The following is an 18,564-nucleotide window of genomic DNA, read 5'->3' as shown; positions in this document are numbered from 1 at the left end:
AACTCATTTATTAACAAAATGATTCAAGAATTCATCTTGAAACACACTTGTGCCAACAGCAACATATTGGTTCCCTGTGAAAGTTTTTTAAATTAAATTAAAGTAAATCAAATTCCATTTTTTAGGTAGAGTTTGCCTCTTATTAGGAAATGGGTTTGCATAACATGCTGATACAATCAATTAAAAATTCATATTCAGTAACTTTTTGTATGGACCCAGTTTAATATTGCAATAATGTGTGATTGTTACATGAGAGTGCTGCGGCGCACCATTTGAGAACCACTGATGTAGCAGATACGTTGAAACTTTATGTTTCAACAAAGCTGTGGTCAATCTGTTGTTATGTTTAGGCACAAAAACACCTGGTTATGGTTTAAAAAAGATCATGTTTTGGCTTGAAATACTTGCTTTTGGGGGGGTGATTCCTGCTGGAAAAGCAGAGATGTCTCGGTAAAAACAACTGCTTTTGTGCCACTATCCTGGCAGGAAATGCAGTGATGGGTTGCTAAAAAAACAACAGGTTTCTTGGTACTAACCCTGCTGAAAAAACAGTGACAGGTCGCTGCAAAATTCCCATGTTTGATGCCTTAAACATTGCTGAAATCACAGTCATAACTGGTTTTGTTGGTCTCGAAGAGTGGTCGGCAGCTTGGCAGACGTCTCACCATTCACTCCACCTCATATACTGAGTCACTTAGGTTTGAAATGTGCAAATGTAATGTATCCGTGGTTTACAGAAACATACAATGCCAACATTTTCGCCTGGCGACTGGGCTGGGAAAAAAAAATGGCAAAGATAATTTTGTTTGCGTATGAAAACTATGCAGTGGTCAACTAGAAAAAAAATTGCAGTATGTATGTAAATGACAGACAGAGACACGACAACTTCCAACAAACAACAAATAAGTACATTTTAAAAAAGCATTCATGAATTTTGTAAATTTAATTTTTTCATTACTAATGGCAAAATAGCATTACATTTAGTAAAGATCATATTGTGACTTGTGTAGGACTCGAAACTTGACTTGGGACTTGTCAGTCTTCACTTGGAACTTAACTGCAAAGACTTGAGACTTATTTGTGATTTGCAAAATAATGACTCGGTCCCACCTCTGCTTCTAACCCAGTGCAATCTGGTTTATAGCTGGTGAAGTTCTGCTTTAATGTAAACTCTGTGCATTAAAAGGATTGACTACAATAACGCTTACACACTCACACCCCAATACTACAGGCTGACTGCACATAAATGCACACCTCTGTGTAGAACATGGCTCTCACACTGCTAAGGTTAGAAGTTCAGATTGTAACTGGGGCCACCCATGTTCAAATGTATAAACTCCTGGTCCTGCCAGGCAGTCCAAATCCATTAAGGACAGATGTGGACAAAAGGGAGGTGGACCTTTCCAGCTCTGAGAAATATGACTCATGATCATGCCAAACAGGATGTGGCGTTTCCCTGTGTTACTATTAAATTACACTACTACTCCAACACTTTACAGGCTGGAGCGTAAGGAGTATTAGCACATATTGTTATCCAGTCATAGCACTGGACAAACACTGCTCACTTGTTCTTGTAATGAAGAGAAAGGTGAGTCAAATGTGGCGGCAACCTTGAACTTTGTGTCATGAATAGCACATAACAAGAGGCTTATAATAACAAACAGCACAGAACTTACAAAGAGACAATTGGATGTAATCCCACGATAATCTAATCAGTTCAACTGGGAGTAGGGGTTATGGGAAAGTTGACTTGCAGCGTTTGTTTACCTCCAAGGTCAAATAAATTAGCGATAGCTACTGGTTGTACAGGTGGATCCTTGGATCCTAGATTAAATCAGCTGTAATGATATCAGTTAATGAACTAATTAAGCTGTAAATTATGACCTTGGCAGATCCTGTATCTTATTTAACAGAGAGTAAACATGCTATTTGACTCCAAGCTAAACCCTTTTAATACCTGCAGAACATGAATACATATTTCTTTCGTTTTAAAGAATTGTAATTAATCAGGATACATTTTAGTCACAGTGGTGGACTTGTAAAAGTGTGTGCGATCTTACAGGGAGTATTGGCGACACTTCCGAGTGTGAACCGCTGATAAAGAGGAGACAATTAGGAAAAAGTATGCTGTGATAATTATGCGTGTTATCATGATTATCAGAAAATGGAGGTCAGGTCTATTTGGTAATCACTGAGGTGTTTGGCTCCAAGGACAGGAATGATTCATACACAACAGGACAGTGAGTCATGCAGGGCGGAGAGACTGCCAAACTCTTTTCATTTATGTTTTGAGTCTACCTGATAGCTGAAGTATCTGGAGACATACACTCAGGGTCAAAGGTCAAGGTTCAGGTGTCAGATGTTGAATTGCTCTGGGCATACTTTTGTTTATAAGAGAAACAGAGTTTGTGAACTTTATATGTTCAAAACACATTTGAAATTTGAAAGTGTGAGTCCATTAAAAACCATACTTTTACTTTTTCTGTTATTCATGAAATCTAATCTCAGTGTGCCAATGATAGACCGTTGGAGGTTGGGGAGACACATGACAACACATGAACTTTATCATGACTGTAACAAGATAATCTGGCCTCGTATCACACATCACTCCCATTCCGAGACACTTTATCAGTTTAAGCCCGAGTCTGAAAACACTACAGCTGTCTCTTTGACCTGTGACAGGCGATCTCACTGCAGGTTAGGATGCTGCCTCGGTTCATGTTACTAACAATTGGCATGCGCGAGTTTGTGTGTAGAATCACCAGCAACACCGCTGACGCACTGAAACAGCTGAGAACACTATGGATGAGCAACAGCCTCACAAATGGATGTGACACATAGATAGATATATGACTGCATGGGTAGCTGGACAGGTGATAGATAGACAGCCAGGCAGATCCTTATGAACATATAGATATCAGAGTGGATGCTACAATCCTGCAGGCTTTAAGGAACAGTGTGTAAAATGGTGAGGACTGCATATTGCAACCAGCTTCTCCTGGTTAGAATTCCTTCAGTGTTCATTGGTCAGGAGGTTTTTACCGGGAGCCGAATTTTTTGCAGAGGTCTCTTCCTCTCCAAAACAAACGAATCAGGTGATTAAAACCAGTAAAAACACTGAATAAAGCAGTTTGATGTTACAAATCAGTGTTTCTTCTACACTGATTGGCATGTCAAGGACAGGCCGCTAGCCCAGCGCCTGCTATGCATGCTCACCTTATTTCTCTGATAGCTTTTTGCGTGCTTACCTTATTTCTGATCCAGAATTTTAAGAGGTTTTACCATGCTGAATTATCCACAGAGGAAATGGACCAGGTGATTTAGACAGGTAAAAACACAGATTAAAGCAATTTCATGTCACAAATCAGTGTTTCTCCAATGCTGTTTGGCATGTCGGAGACGGGCTGTTAGCCTAGCACCTGCTTATGTGTGCTCAACTTTTTTCTCTGATATCTTAAGATCAAGATGTTAAGGAGGTTTTACCATGAGCCAGACAGACAGAGGTCTCTTCCTCTCAGAAATAAATGGACCCTGTGATTTAAACTTGTAAAAACAGTTTAATTTCATGGTAAAACATGTTTTACCAAGGCTACTCATTGCTTCTAACTATGGTGGCCGGCGCAAAGACATGAACGGCCCTATCTTGAGCCAGTGTTTGGTTTGTCTGTTCTGGGCTACCATAGAAACATGGCGATGCAACATGGCGGACTCCTTGGAGATGGACCCACTGCCTGTATAGATATAAATGGCTCATTCTAAAGCACCAATTCTACCAAACACTTTAGGTATGGTACCTTTGGAACCAAAGTAACCCTTCAGACATGGTACCTAGACCCTAGCGTTTCTATTGCAACCAGTACTCTTAAATGCGGGCGGGGTTGTTGTCACTCACTGCTCCGTCCAGCACTCACTGATTGTACTCATATTAGTTTGTAGATTTAGTCCTTCTCAGGCATGTGCTGGGGTTTATTGTTGTCAGGGCCCACAGGAACAACACTCTGTGAAACTTTGGGGGTTTTTTTTCTCCAAGTGAGGATTGAGATATATGTTGCTCCGCTCGAAATTAATATATATAAATGCTTGAAGATCCACTCATTACTAAAAGTGTATGCCATATAAAAACTAAAGTGATGGCCAAAATTGTCACAGTGAAATTTAAGGTGTGTTGATTGATTCATGTCGTCAGCTCATACATTGAATAACATTACAAGTTAACGTTCCACCTTAAAAGTCGCAGGCAGTCGGCCCAGTGAATTATGTTGGGGTTTTTTCTCAGACTCCAGCTGCTGCGAGAGGCAGCAAAACATCCTCTCATTTTATTGTTACAGTCTACTAATAAAACTCTCCACAGTATGAACAGTGGTTACTTGAGCCTCAAAACCAGCCACAGCTCAGCCCTGAGCGGAGTGACCATCTGCCATCAACAGACTACAGTGTTTAAAGCTCTACCCTTTGGTACCAGATCTGTGTGCTAGGTACCCCAACAGAGGGGGGACCAAAAATGGGGACGGAACGGAATGGTCCCATTGGTACCATCCACAACTTTTCCACAGTGGAAACAGAAAAAAAATGTACCAAACTAAACTGTATTGTACTGTATTGCTTGGTGGACACAGGGCTTATGGTAATGAAAACACGAGGATTCTTATTTTCAGGTAATTATACACTAAAGAAGACCTGTTATATTGTATTATATCTCTGCCAATGCATCCCCCACAATCCTACACCCTGGACCTTTAAAATATGAGATTACAGTGAATGTAAAAGGTTGCAGAGACATTCAGTCTGTGCATGGCAAGTTCAAAGTTGCAGCTTTTGCGGTGAAATATAGGTCACCCGAAGGGTCAATTATCCAACTCTGGGTGAGGATCAACACACTCATACATTCCTTTAGAACTGTTTTTCTGCTCTTTAAAAAATACTGTTTTCACCAGGGGGACAAGGGCGCTGAGGGCAAAGCTTTGGAAAGAGACGACTATCACATTTCCAATACATTTCTTCAGAGAACAGAAGAACTTTCGTACCTGTTGCATGTGTAAAACAGAGAGGTGTCAAAAGTGAAACGCGATCGGCATATCTGACAAAGGGGAAACTGCTGTGAGGGATCAGTTCAGAGAGAGAAAGACCCGCGTCCCCGCAGCAGATGGGAGCTTTATCGTTATGGCCGGAGGGGGAGAGAGCCAAAGAAGAGAGATGCAAGACCACAAAAAAGGCTGGAGACACGGCTGGACTGTGACACATGTCCCGCTGTGGAGGGGGGATTTTACTCACCTGGCCTTTGGTGTGTCATCATGTTACCAGTCCTGTCATGAGCCTCCACCCTGTCCGCCTGCGCTGCATTGTTCTGCACTGCATGCGGACAAGGGAATAAAGGAGAATAGATAATGAAAAAGAGAGCAGGCTAGGCAGTGGGAGGGAGCCACATTTTGGCCCTTTGTTGATGCTGTATCTTTTTTTAACACTACTAAAGTGAGGGATAAAGCTGATCAAAGGGGTGCGTATGATTGCTCTGGTGGGTGTTGAGGATCATTAGCTGGTGAGGCAGTGAGAGTGAATAGAGTGGGGGGTCTGATGTGTCGCAGAGGAGGAGAAAAATGATGCTGCATGATGAAGAAGCTCATCAGCGATATCATGCTTCATGGTGCAGATATTGAAAAGGCGCACCTGAAAACCACTCACTGAATACCACACCTGGTTTTTATATCACCCAACGTCTGTCACCATCTGTCTCATTCAACGTACTGTAGCTTGTATGTAGGACATCAAGACATTTCATAGCTCTAATGACAACTTTGGTTATGCTTTTGCACAATGCAAGAGAAAGGGAGAGTGTTTGTGTGAGGATCTGAGGGGAAGAGAGTGCCTTAGTCATAACACACCCCAGATGTGCTTAAGCCCAAAATAAGCAACAGCTAAAGCCAGTTTCACTGTGTTGAGTCCTATTTACACTGATGTAAAGACAAGCCTTCACTTGCACTGTGCTGAAATTGCGCATCCTCAAAATTAAACAGATCCAACAACGGAGGTGAAACACAAGACAGCTGACCAGATACACTGCAGCAAAAAATTTAAACAACTGGAAACCATAATACACAGAATTTACACAGAGGTGCATATGCTTCAACTTTGGATGCGGCTGTGTTTTGACTGAGGTATTTAAAATATAAACAAACTGTGTAACAAGCAAGGATATAAAAGTAACACTTAGAAACTCGAGCCGCTTGGAGCTCACAGATGACTTACACAGTCCCAAAGACCTCCACATCAAATACCTTTGTAATGGAGCTGTTTTTCTAAAAAGGACCATGCACACACACACACACACACACACACACACACACACACACACACGTATTTGTATGTGTGTGTGGGATAAAGTGGACCTTGAGGTTCTTTACAGGGAGACTGAGTGAGAGAGAGCTGTGTGCCAGCGTGCTGGAGGTGCCGTGAGATCAAGAACAGTCCACCCCCAGGTGGTAAAGCTAAGCTTTCAGGGGTGAGAGGTCACAGACACCGGAGTGGTCACACACGTGTCAGAACATTATTTACAACTGGAGAGGCCCACCTTAGACCACCTACAACTGCTCCTCCACTACAATACAGTACATCTGCAGGAGGTGCTGCCCCCCATTGTCCACTAGGTGGTAGTAAAGCTCCATATAAAAGCATCTCTGTCTCATGACATCCTGACATGAGAGGCCCCCATCATCCTTTAAGAGACATTACATCTGTAATATGTCTGATACTCTACTGTATAATCAGAAAACCATCAAGAGACATTTGCTGTTGACATGAATCCAGAGTGTGTGGTTGGATTCAGCTTCAGATGCATAAGTGGTCATGCATGTGTGTGCATAACTATGTCGTTAATTTGAAACTGCTCCGTAACCTCTGGGCTCCTGTTCAAGGTCGCGAGAGACTTCAGTGTGGCTGACAGTATTGGAATGCGTGCTAGTTGTCTCAAGCAATGAGGCACACTTAATAAATTTATTATTCAAACATTTAAAATAGAACAAAACTCTATACGCAACACGAGAGCATCATCTCTCATTTAGCGCCATGAATATCTCTGATCTGTATCCCGTGACCGTACACAATTACACTCAACCACGTCCTTCAATTCCATGTTTGCTGGAAAGAGAAGCTGTGAATTACTGCAGATGCAAACTACGATCACGTGCAGACTAAATGACATAAACAACATTTAAACAGATATAAAAGATGTACAGTACAGGCCAAAAGTTTGGACACACCTTCTCATTCAATGCATTTTCTTTATTTTTATGACTATTTACATTGTAGATTCTCACTGAAGGCATCAAAACTATGAATGAACACATGTGGAGTTATGTACTTAACAAAAAAAGGTGAAATAACTGAAAACATGTTTTATATTCTAGTTTCTTCAAAATAGCCACCCTTTGCTCTGATTACTGCTTTGCATACTCTTGGCATTCTCTCCATGAGCTTCAAGAGGTAGTCACCTGAAATGGTTTCCACTTCACAGGTGTGCCTTATCAGGGTTAATTAGTGGAATTTCTTGCTTTATCAATGGGGTTGGGACCATCAGTTGTGTTGTGCAGAAGTCAGGTTAATACACAGCCGACAGCCCTATTGGACAACTGTTAAAATTCATATTATGGCAAGAACCAATCAGCTAACTAAAGAAAAACGAGTGGCCATCATTACTTTAAGAAATGAAGGTCAGTCAGTCCGGAAAATTGCAAAAACTTTAAATGTGTCCCCAAGTGGAGTCGCAAAAACCATCAAGCGCTACAACGAAACTGGCACACATGAGGACCGACCCAGGAAAGGAAGACCAAGAGTCACCTCTGCTTCTGAGGATAAGTTCATCCGAGTCACCTGCCTCAGAAATCGCAAGTTAACAGCAGCTCAGATCAGAGACCAGATGAATGCCACACAGAGTTCTAGCAGCAGACCCATCTCTAGAACAACTGTTAAGAGGAGACTGCGCCAATCAGGCCTTCATGGTCAAATAGCTGCTAGGAAACCACTGCTAAGGAGAGGCAACAAGCAGAAGAGATTTGTTTGGGCCAAGAAACACAAGGAATGGACATTAGACCAGTGGAAATCTGTGCTTTGGTCTGATGAGTCCAAATTTGAGATCTTTGGTTCCAACCGCCGTGTCTTTGTGAGACGCAGAAAAGGTGAACGGATGGATTCCACATGCCTGGTTCCCACTGTGAAGCATGGAGGAGGAGGTGTGATGGTGTGAGGGTGTTTTGCTGGTGACACTGTTGGGGATTTATTCAAAATTGAAGGCACACTGAACCAGCATGGCTACCACAGCATCCTGCAGCGACATGCCATCCCATCCGGTTTGCGTTTAGTTGGACCATCATTTATTTTTCAACAGGACAATGACCCCAAACACACCTCCAGGCTGTGTAAGGGCTATTTGACCAAGAAGGAGAGTGATGGAGTGCTGCGGCAGATGACCTGGCCTCCACAGTCACCAGACCTGAACCCAATCGAGATGGTTTGGGGTGAGCTGGACCGCAGAGTGAAGGCAAAGGGGCCAACAAGTGCTAAACACCTCTGGGAACTCCTTCAAGACTGTTGGGAAACCATTTCAGGTGACTACCTCTTGAAGCTCATGGAGAGAATGCCAAGAGTGTGCAAAGCAGTAATCAGAGCAAAGGGTGGCTATTTTGAAGAAACTAGAATATAAAACATGTTTTCAGTTATTTCACCTTTTTTTGTTAAGTACATAACTCCACATGTGTTCATTCATAGTTTTGATGCCTTCAGTGAGAATCTACAATGTAAATAGTCATGAAAATAAAGAAAACGCATTGAATGAGAAGGTGTGTCCAAACTTTTGGCCTGTACTGTATATGACTTAAATAAGAACAAAAATGCAATAAAGTGGGGAAAATGAGGAGAACTCTTCCAATTCATCCATTTACTGTGCTGTAGACATATTTAAGTGTTGACTTAGTGGCTGTATAACAAAATATTACTGCAGGACTACAGAACAGGAAACACTAAAAAGTTGCTTGCAGTGGTGGAATGTAACTAAGTTCATTCACATAAATACTGTGCTTAAGTATAAGTTTGAGTTGCATGTACTTTACTTGAGTATTTCCATTTTATGCCATTTACTACTTCTGCTTTACTATGTTTCAAAATGAAATATTCTTCTTTTTACTACACTAAGTTTATTTAACTCTCATACTATTTACATTAATTATGTGCTTATATGATATGAAGCAGTACTACACATCTACCTAGAAGTATACAAAGTAGGATTGTCCGGTATTGACAATAACTACATTTAAAAATTAAATATTGTTATCATGTTAATAACACACACATATAAAAATAACAAGAAAATAACCTGGCAATTTTGTACAGTTATGGTCACAGACTCTCCCAGCTTACCTACACTAGTATTTTTAGTGTAATTTAAATACTAAAAAAGTGACAAAACATACAATGAACACATGGTTTTCCAACGTTTCTATAGATACCACAATAATATCGATATTGCCACAAAAATTGTGTTGTAAAAATCTAATTTTGTGCCAGCCCTGATACAAAGTATCTAAAATTTGTTACTCATTGACAAACTACAACATTAAAAAGCTCTTACATGTATTAGATATAAACAGAATAATAAAATATTCTATAATAATATAACACTTTGAAAGGAGCCACTCTGCATAATGGGTACTTTTACCTTTGATACATTAAGTACATTTTGCTGATTATACTTTTGTACTTTTACTTAAGTAACATCTTGAATTCAAGACTTTTACTTTGAATGGACTATTTTCAGACAGTATTTCTAATTTTATCTAAAAGGACAATTCATCCCATATATAAAAAATATACATTTCCCCTCTTACTTGTAGTGCTATTTATTAGCCTCTGGTCCATGAGTAGATGCATGTTTCCTTCTGCAACGGTGTTGGTTAGCATAGTTCAGTAGAAAGAAATGAGTTCCTACATGAAAATACTCACAACAAGTTCTGTAGATTACCTAAAGAACCTGGTCATAATTTCTGGTAAGAGACATTGCTGTTGAGTTTTTCAGTGTGCCATCTAGTTCCATTGTATTTGAGAGAAGGCAGACATCTCCACGGGTGATATCTCCAACACTCTGTGGCTCACACCAAAACAATCTACATTGATAAATAGCACTACAGGTAAGAGGAAAAATATGTATTTTTGATTTGGGGGTGAACTGTCCCTTTAAGTGAAGGGTCTGAGTAGTTCTTCTGCAACTGTTTGCTTGATACATGTCAAATATTGGCAAGAAAACATAGCTCATATGTCACATCTGTTTGAGATCCATTTGATAATAACTTAATATGTCATAACTTCATTTTTTTATGACAATACTTGCGTCAGTGGTTACATAGCCTAAACAGTCAGTGCACCAGTGGGACCACAGGTTGCAGAGAATCTGTGCCAACAGTTACTGTCTTGTCCATTTATCTTTAAACATCTGTCTGATAGATAATTATATTGCTCAATACTTCTTTTAAAAGCAAAACACACACACACACACACACACACACACACACACCATACACAAGGCATGAAGTTGAGTTTGTAAAAACCCTTAGATAATTAATACAATTTTCTCTTGGAATGACGTGTGTGTCCTGCTGAGAGTCAGTATACTGTATTGTGTACTCTGACAGATGCACAATGGTTTGATGCTTTCAAAAGGCCTTGTTACATCAGAAGCCTGCATCACAACAGCCACCAATTTTCACATGAAATAAACTACTCCAAATGTACAGGCTCCACATCTCAGAGGGGGACAAATTACTGCAGGAGACGCTTGAGAGGTTGGCGTTATATCAGAAATGAAAGTATTGCTCTGCTGCTTAGGAGGTGGAGGTGGGGGGTATACGTATGAGCATTTTGCTCGTCTACTAAAAGCATGGAAATTTATCATGTCGCCCTCTGGTGGTTGCAATTAAACACTGGAGTGAAGTATGCTCCACCTCAAATGAAATTCAGCAGTGGAGTACAGTATATTTTACACGATTTCTTTAATTCTTTTAAATTAATATTTCAAATTTTTTAAACTTTTTTCCCCAGTTTGTCGAATTTAAATTCAATTAAAACGAAATTCTATACAGAAAAATTGATATTTCCACTAATAAATCAGTAGATGTTTTTCTAAGTGACAAAACTGACTATAGCCATTGTGCAATAGCAGTTTCCTATAAATAGCTTTGGTCCTCCCCACACACACACACACACACACACACACACACATACACACTCACACCCACCATGGATAGATGATTGAATAGACCTACAAGGCAGCACCAGGAGCCCACGGTGTCAGTGCCTCCCCTGGCCTTCACTTGCAAAATGTCACTCAAATTAATGTGCCAACCAGGAAGAGACTCAAAATGATCATAAATAGACACAAAGTGACCACAAAGACATACAAACTGCTGAACAACAATGGAGAGATGCAAAACAACAACAAAAAAAGAGAGAAAACCACCACAAAGTCTGTGTCTTGCTGCTGTGGAGGAGAGGTGGTGGGGCCTTTTGCTTTTCTTTGCCCAGGGACCTATTGTCTCATAATCCACTCAAATACACACACACACGTACAACACTCACTGTTAAACTCTACTGAGGATAGATAAAGAGTCAGAGGTAGTTTCACAATACAGTATGGCCTCACCACAGTTACAAAACAGTTGAGTTTAACACTCAAACTGGCTGCAGATAGGTTGGAAAATGACACTGAGAAGCCATGGTTCTGATAGGTGTGGTGGTCATCAGGAGGGACACGGGACGTACACTGCATATTATGTAGCACGGGACCACTGCTGCTTAGATAAGGATATTGCAGAGCAAGTGCAGCGAGTTCTTGAGACATATAAATCTGCATGAAACAATGCCACCGCGTTAGAGAACAGGAAAAGGAAGAGGACGTGGGACACGTACATCACCGAGAGGAAGTCAGCAAGGTGTGTCAAAACGCTTTCGAGGCTGTGAAAGAAAGAAGGATGCATGACCCGCAAAAGTGTCTGTGTTCTGTGTCTTGATTCATTACCGGAGCAACGTCTGATGTGCCGTCATCACCTCTGGGTTTCAGCACACACACACATCCTCTGGGTCTGACAAGTACAAGTCTTTAACATATTGTATCAGACTGCACTGTAGTCTCAACAACGGACGACACAGACACGGTGTTAAAAATATGTTCCAACAGGATAATCGCTATTTATACACCTGAATTTCTTCTTATCTTACGCACTTACACACTTATGTGAATTCTTATATTCTTATTCTTATAATAAATAATAACTTAGATTCCCTTGGACAGGTTTCAACCAGCTGGACATCTGTAAGCCTCACTAATTGGTACTGATTTCATGGCTGTTGTATTGGGTTGCATCATATTGCACAGGTGTTATCATGTCCACACCTACATATGGCCATTATCAATAATATGCATCTAGAAAAGCTGACATTTCACTGTTACAATGACAGAAGTTTAGAGGTAAAGTTTAGACATATAAAATGACTAAGTGATATAGAGATCCAGTGAAAGATTAAATACGGTATATGTGATCCAACCATATGTCTCGTGTCATTTACAAAACACTGGAGTTCCCAGATGTCTGCTCAATGTAAATGCCAGAGAATAAAGACCCATAATACATTAAGGCCCCAGTAAAGCTCTGTCACAGCCTCTGACACAGTTCACTGTGTCACTGAGGTTAACTTCATTGATAATCTCTTTTATTCCTGTGAGTTGCTGCGCCACCAACTATAACTAAATCTGTAGTAATCCATAGAGACAGGTCTGCAAGAGCCCTTAATATACATGAGTAGTTGATCCTCTGAGCCATTAGATAATACTTTTCTCCTAATGACGGCCTTGGATGATTCAGAGTGTACCTCTAACAATCCACGGCTTCACTGTTGCTGGTGCTGAGACGCTTACATAATGTCGAAAAATAATCAATTTAACGAGAGCATACTGTGAAGGTGACCAGTCATTCATTTACCATTTGTCACGTGGTGTGACACTCTATGGGAATTAATCTATCTCGATCACGCCTGTGTATGGCGCTGACTAGCTACAGAAGGTCAAATGAGGTGAGGAGATCTTTATCCACTACAAAGAAAATGCAGCTGAGGTCGTGACACCAATCAGGGGCCCATTTTATGTGTGATTTGTGAGCACAGCTACACACAGATGAATGTGTGAATGATTGACTCTCAGAAATTGCTGCTACGGAGCAACTCATGCATGGGTCATGGGTAGTTCATGGTATTCCTTTTGAACAGTGAAAAGTGAGAGAAAAACATGGCAATTAAACCTGGTGATGCTGCTGATGGGAAGTCAGACTGTAGCATGAGGAACCAAGTAAGTAAACTGAGTAGGATAGATATAACAAGGCGGTGTCTCTCACACACTGATTTATTAGTGGTGGCCCACCACAATGTTACCGCTACATATTGAAGTTAGTGAGTAAAATCGTATTTCACTGTATAACTGCACACAGCACATTGATTTGCTCAGCTCCTCTTTGTCCTGCTCTTAAATTTTCTCTGTTCATCAGAAAACAAATGAGACAAGAATTAGCTAACTGGTGCAACCATGGTTCTTTCCCCTCACTTCCACTGCTAGAAGGCTATTTCATCAGGAGGAGAATAAGTCACAGCTCTGGAGAGAGAGCTTAAGTTAGTTTTAGTTGCCTTCAGTAGCAATTCCAGTTCAGCCAGAGCAAATCTTAGTACCGGCTGGTGGCCAGCAACATTGGGTCTTACCTGTGTAATGGCAGCAACAGAAACTGTGCCGATCTGATGGGGAATCAGGGCAGTCCAGGATCAGAGCCCCAGTTCTTGGGTTTGCACTGGCTGAATTGGAGTTGCTATAGCTGCTAACTGAAGTGAACCCCTACAAATAGAATCTAATTATGTGGGAAACACTGCGGGGTACTATCAAAACAGGAGAAATGGAATTAAAGGTGTACTATGAAATTATTGGTTACTGTTTGTAAACAGTGTCTCCTGCTAATATGAAAGCCAACTCCAGATTGACTCATGGTCTGGCACCTGGTCACTACCTTCTTTAAAGATTATTTTTTGGCATTTTTGCCTTTATTAAACAAGACAGTCTCAGAGGGGAGAGAGAGAGGGGATGACATGTGGCAAAGGAACGCGGGCTAAAATCAAATCCATGGCCACTGCAGCAAGGATGATGCCTTTGTACATGGGGCGCCTGCTCTAACCACTGAGCTCATAAGTGCCCCTGGTCACTACCTTTTTATTAAGTCCTGACCACATCTGCACATTGTGTCCAGAAATGTCCCACAGCAAAGTAAGAAGAAAATAAAATAAAAATAGATAAGAAAATATAGACAGATGGCAGGGTTTCTACAGATAAATACAACAGCACCAAGCGGCAACCTCTGAGGCTGAAAATTGAAGCCAATGCGTAAGTGCCAAAAAGTTCATCGAATGGTCATAAAACAGAGTAAATCCCCGTAGAAACCCATGTTTAAATATCGAACTTTATAGTAGAAATAAACATGTTTACAGCCTGGTGCAAAAAACGGTTTCAGTCTCTATATCTGATTTCAACATTCATAAGAACTGGAGGATGAATTTTATATAACTCACTGGTATATATTCTGGCCCAAAATTACTCATATTTAAGGGCCACTTGAACACCAGACTGTCTGCGAGGTGTCTCTACAGTCTATGAGTCAGATCCACCCCTCGCTCCTCCACAGTTCCAACCTCTCATCCAAATATAGTCAATTCTGGCTCCAAAAATCCAAGATGGTGACAGCCAATATGCCAAACTCAAGGCCTTAAATTGGCTGTCCAAATACCAGTAGGTGACATCATGGTAGCTAGGTCCATTTATATAGTCTGTGACTGCCACTCACTTCTACTGGGTCTAGCGATGATGAGGAGGAATTACTTTCATTCATTGTTTTTTAGGAAAAAACCTTTAAATATGGCAGTAAGAAACTCTGGATAACTTGGATAAGACGCCCTGTTTTAATTGAGGTAGATGGTACTTTTATTTTAAAACCTCTTGATACTGCCAAGGCAGCAGTTTATCCCCATAGTTTCCCATTTATTGTTGCCCAACAAACAGTAAACAAAGTGTCAAAACTAACATGAAAGGCAATAATCTTAGCTTGCAAATTGCAGCATGCATGTTGCAAACTTGAACATAAATGCTTATATCTATTGACGAACATCTGGGGTTATTCTACCATCCCTAAATGTCGGATTATGGACATCACAGGATCCCTGCCTAAATAAAGCTGGGGCCACATTAGATCTAGGCAATCTCAGACTACACCTCCCAAACTCAGAAGAAAATTTAAATGCTACAGCCCTCTATTCTGTAACCAAATACACCCGTTTAGGACCCTCAGCTCGTACCTGTTTGTCCTACTGAGCCTCTGGACATGCAGAGAAATATACTCACTTAGACAACATATTGACCCATTGACTGGGAAGCCAATCTCTGGTGGCCTAAAGCGGCGCCGGGTGAAGCTTGGCCTTATTATTAACCTAAAATAAAACAAAAATGTCATTGAGTCCCTGGAGGAAGAAACCAGGGCCACAACAAGCACCACTTAAGTTTTTCAGAAGCCTCTCTTCCTTTGACACGAACTGACAAAAACACTGACCTAATTAGGCAAAGTGGACTGAACTGGGTGTAAACCACATTAACAAAGTTTGCCGGTCACTGTGCAGAGAATCTGTAGCGTTGACACAGTAACAGTAATTGGCCATTAAAGCAACACACGGCTTTTGAACAGAAATCAATTACATCTCTATACTCTATGTTCAGACACCAGCTGAGTTAGTAAAAGCACTTTGTAAGATTCTGACTTGATTTTAGAAGAAAGAAAACATCAAACCAAGAAAAGAATCTGTGAATCAAAACAGCACTTCAAAAATAAGTGGAGAGTCAATTATTTTGTGTAAGACTGTGCTTAGATCTCTTGTCCACCAGATTCTTGTGTATAATGAGATTTTATATGTGCTGATGGCCCCACAGATCCTCTTGAATTGTATTCTGGGGACCAGTGCTTGTCTCTAAAATCCCTTAAGGGGAAACTGATTCTCACGAACAAGATTTTTACTGAAGCGTATTTTGCGAGATTCATTTGTCCTTTTCACACCTCACAGGGAGGGGAAGAGGTGACAGACTATCTTGACAGTAATTGGATAGCTGATTGTTGTGGTTGGGGTCACCTCAGGCAAAAGGAGCAAACAGATAGCACTCTGCTGATCTGCTCTTATAGCCTGACGGAAACAGCTGACATAAGTGTGAGTTAGTGTATGGCCATCTCTTGGTGGCTCTTGAGGAGCAAGTATTATTATCCTACTTAACTATGGTGCACCATTTGGCATAACAACCTCTTGCTGATCCACCAGGACAGTGTTATCAGTGATTCTCACATCTTCACATCCATTCACACATCCTGACCACATCTTCACAAAGACTTTGTTCCATCATAACATCCCAGATCAAGCCACTGCACTTGACGGGCAGTGCGTGTTCCTTGCCTCAGAATGCAAGTTTGGTAAGACGAGGGGAGGTGGACTCTGTGTTTGCATTAATGATGCTTGGTGTTCAGACGTTGTTAAAGGTGACGGACAATGTCTCCCAGATCAGCGTTTCCCATACATTCATTTATTTTTGGCAGCCCACCAGATAAGATTGCCTGACACATATCGATTTTCTATTATTGGAGACGCACCCAAAAATAGAAGATCTGTCTCTGTTTCAGATGTTCCACCTGAAGAGACGGAGCAGCAGAGCACTAAGTGCAGTGGATGTGCTTAACTCACTAAAGGAGCTGTGTATGACATTCAGAGCATTAATATAGCAGCAAACAACTATTTGCTATGTAAAGATATGTTCTCTGGTCTTTGTTTTGGTAGCCGGTCTGGTCCCGCTTGCATAGTTGTGTTTGTAAGTCCCTGTACAGTTATCCCAGTGGCTAGCTAATCTCCACCCCTTTCTCCATCCATCCAACCATTTTCATCCACTTATATGGGACTGGGTCGCAGGGGCAGCAGGCCAAGCAAAGCACTCCAGATGTCCCCCAGCAACACTTTTCAGCTCCTCCAAGAATCGCCACCCTAATGTGGTGGAGGGGTTTGCATGTCCTTGTTAACCTACGAGCTGTTTTGTCCAGGGCTATTTAGTCCCTAGTGGTGTCTCCCAGGGCAAAGTGGTCCCAGGGGAGGGGCCAAACAAAGAGCGATTCAAGAAGACCTTGATGAAACGGCATATTTGGACTTTGAGCACCTTGCCCAGTATGGGGACAACGGGCCCATACTGGGCAACATGAAGCCGTCGCCCTGTGGGGACAGGAATCAGGGCTCGGTGCATTGTGTGCTGAGTGGCAGGCAGGGGTGGGGCTGAGTGCGTGCTGATCCCTGGTGTCACAAACCACCCCTTTCTCTCGTGCTGATGTGGTGCTTACTGTTGCTCTGACCTACAGTGGCAAAACAGTGTTGTCTCGTATGCGAATGGCCCACCTACTAGTTCCTTCCCATGTTAACACTGTTAGCTCTGTCAGCACTGTTGTTAGCGTTAGCTGCTAGCACCTCCATGTTGAGAGCTGTGTGAGGGTAATCCCGCCCCAGACTCTGAATCATAGATCTGCACTGAATGTCATGTACAGCTCCTTTACCGTTCAGTAATTGCTATAGATATAGAACACTCTATTTCCGTAAACATCAGTGCTCTTATTTTAGGGTAGAGCATTAGATTGGATTTATGAATGCACAATGGACCCATCTGTGTCCGTCATTCTTAAAACCTACTTAAGATTAAACTGACTGCACTCCCATGGAAACCACGCCCCCTGTGGTCCCTCTGCCAGCGGCAGTGCTGGATCTAACCTGTGTAATGGCAGCAACAGAAAGTTAGCTTATCCAGCAGGTTCCTGTTGACCCTGCAGCCATCAGGCAAGCAATATAATTTAGAATCATCTGCTGTCATACCACAAGACTACAGAGCAGCGTTTGTTCCTAAATGACCATCAAACCTTTAACTGTCTTTAACTGTCTTCCCCTAGGCTATAAAAAAGTCAAAGGGGTGATACAACAGGCTTTCCCACACATTTCTGCCTTACTACATCATCTCACTATTGATTTTATTCATAATGAGTACAATCCATTATAGTAGCTGTAATAATATGCTCCCTCTGTGCATAATGTAATGCAATACAACACCACAAAATGACCTTAAAATGACCTCAGAATCGAGTTAACACCTCTCTGAGAGTGCCCTCCTGTACATGCTTCCCTGGAAAGCATTTCAAATTCCTGATGAAGTATACAGCACCACTGAAAGCTCTCTTTGTCTCCACTACATAAAGAAAACAGTTCAGTCTTGTGCCCATGATCTTAAATGCCCTCCCAGTGGATCAGCTGTTCATCACAATCCTGTAGTTTGACCCAGCAAATGACTGAAAAAGGTTTCAACACACAACAAGGAAAACATATCAACAACAACAAAAGCAAAACTAATCCATGCCTCCCTGTGTGTCAAAATTCATTACA

Source organism: Epinephelus lanceolatus, chromosome 19, assembly GCF_041903045.1.
Source record: "Epinephelus lanceolatus isolate andai-2023 chromosome 19, ASM4190304v1, whole genome shotgun sequence".
Classification (NCBI taxonomy): domain Eukaryota; kingdom Metazoa; phylum Chordata; class Actinopteri; order Perciformes; family Serranidae; genus Epinephelus; species Epinephelus lanceolatus.
The sequence above is the reverse complement of the archived record's forward strand: the minus strand, read 5'-3'. Positions refer to the sequence as shown.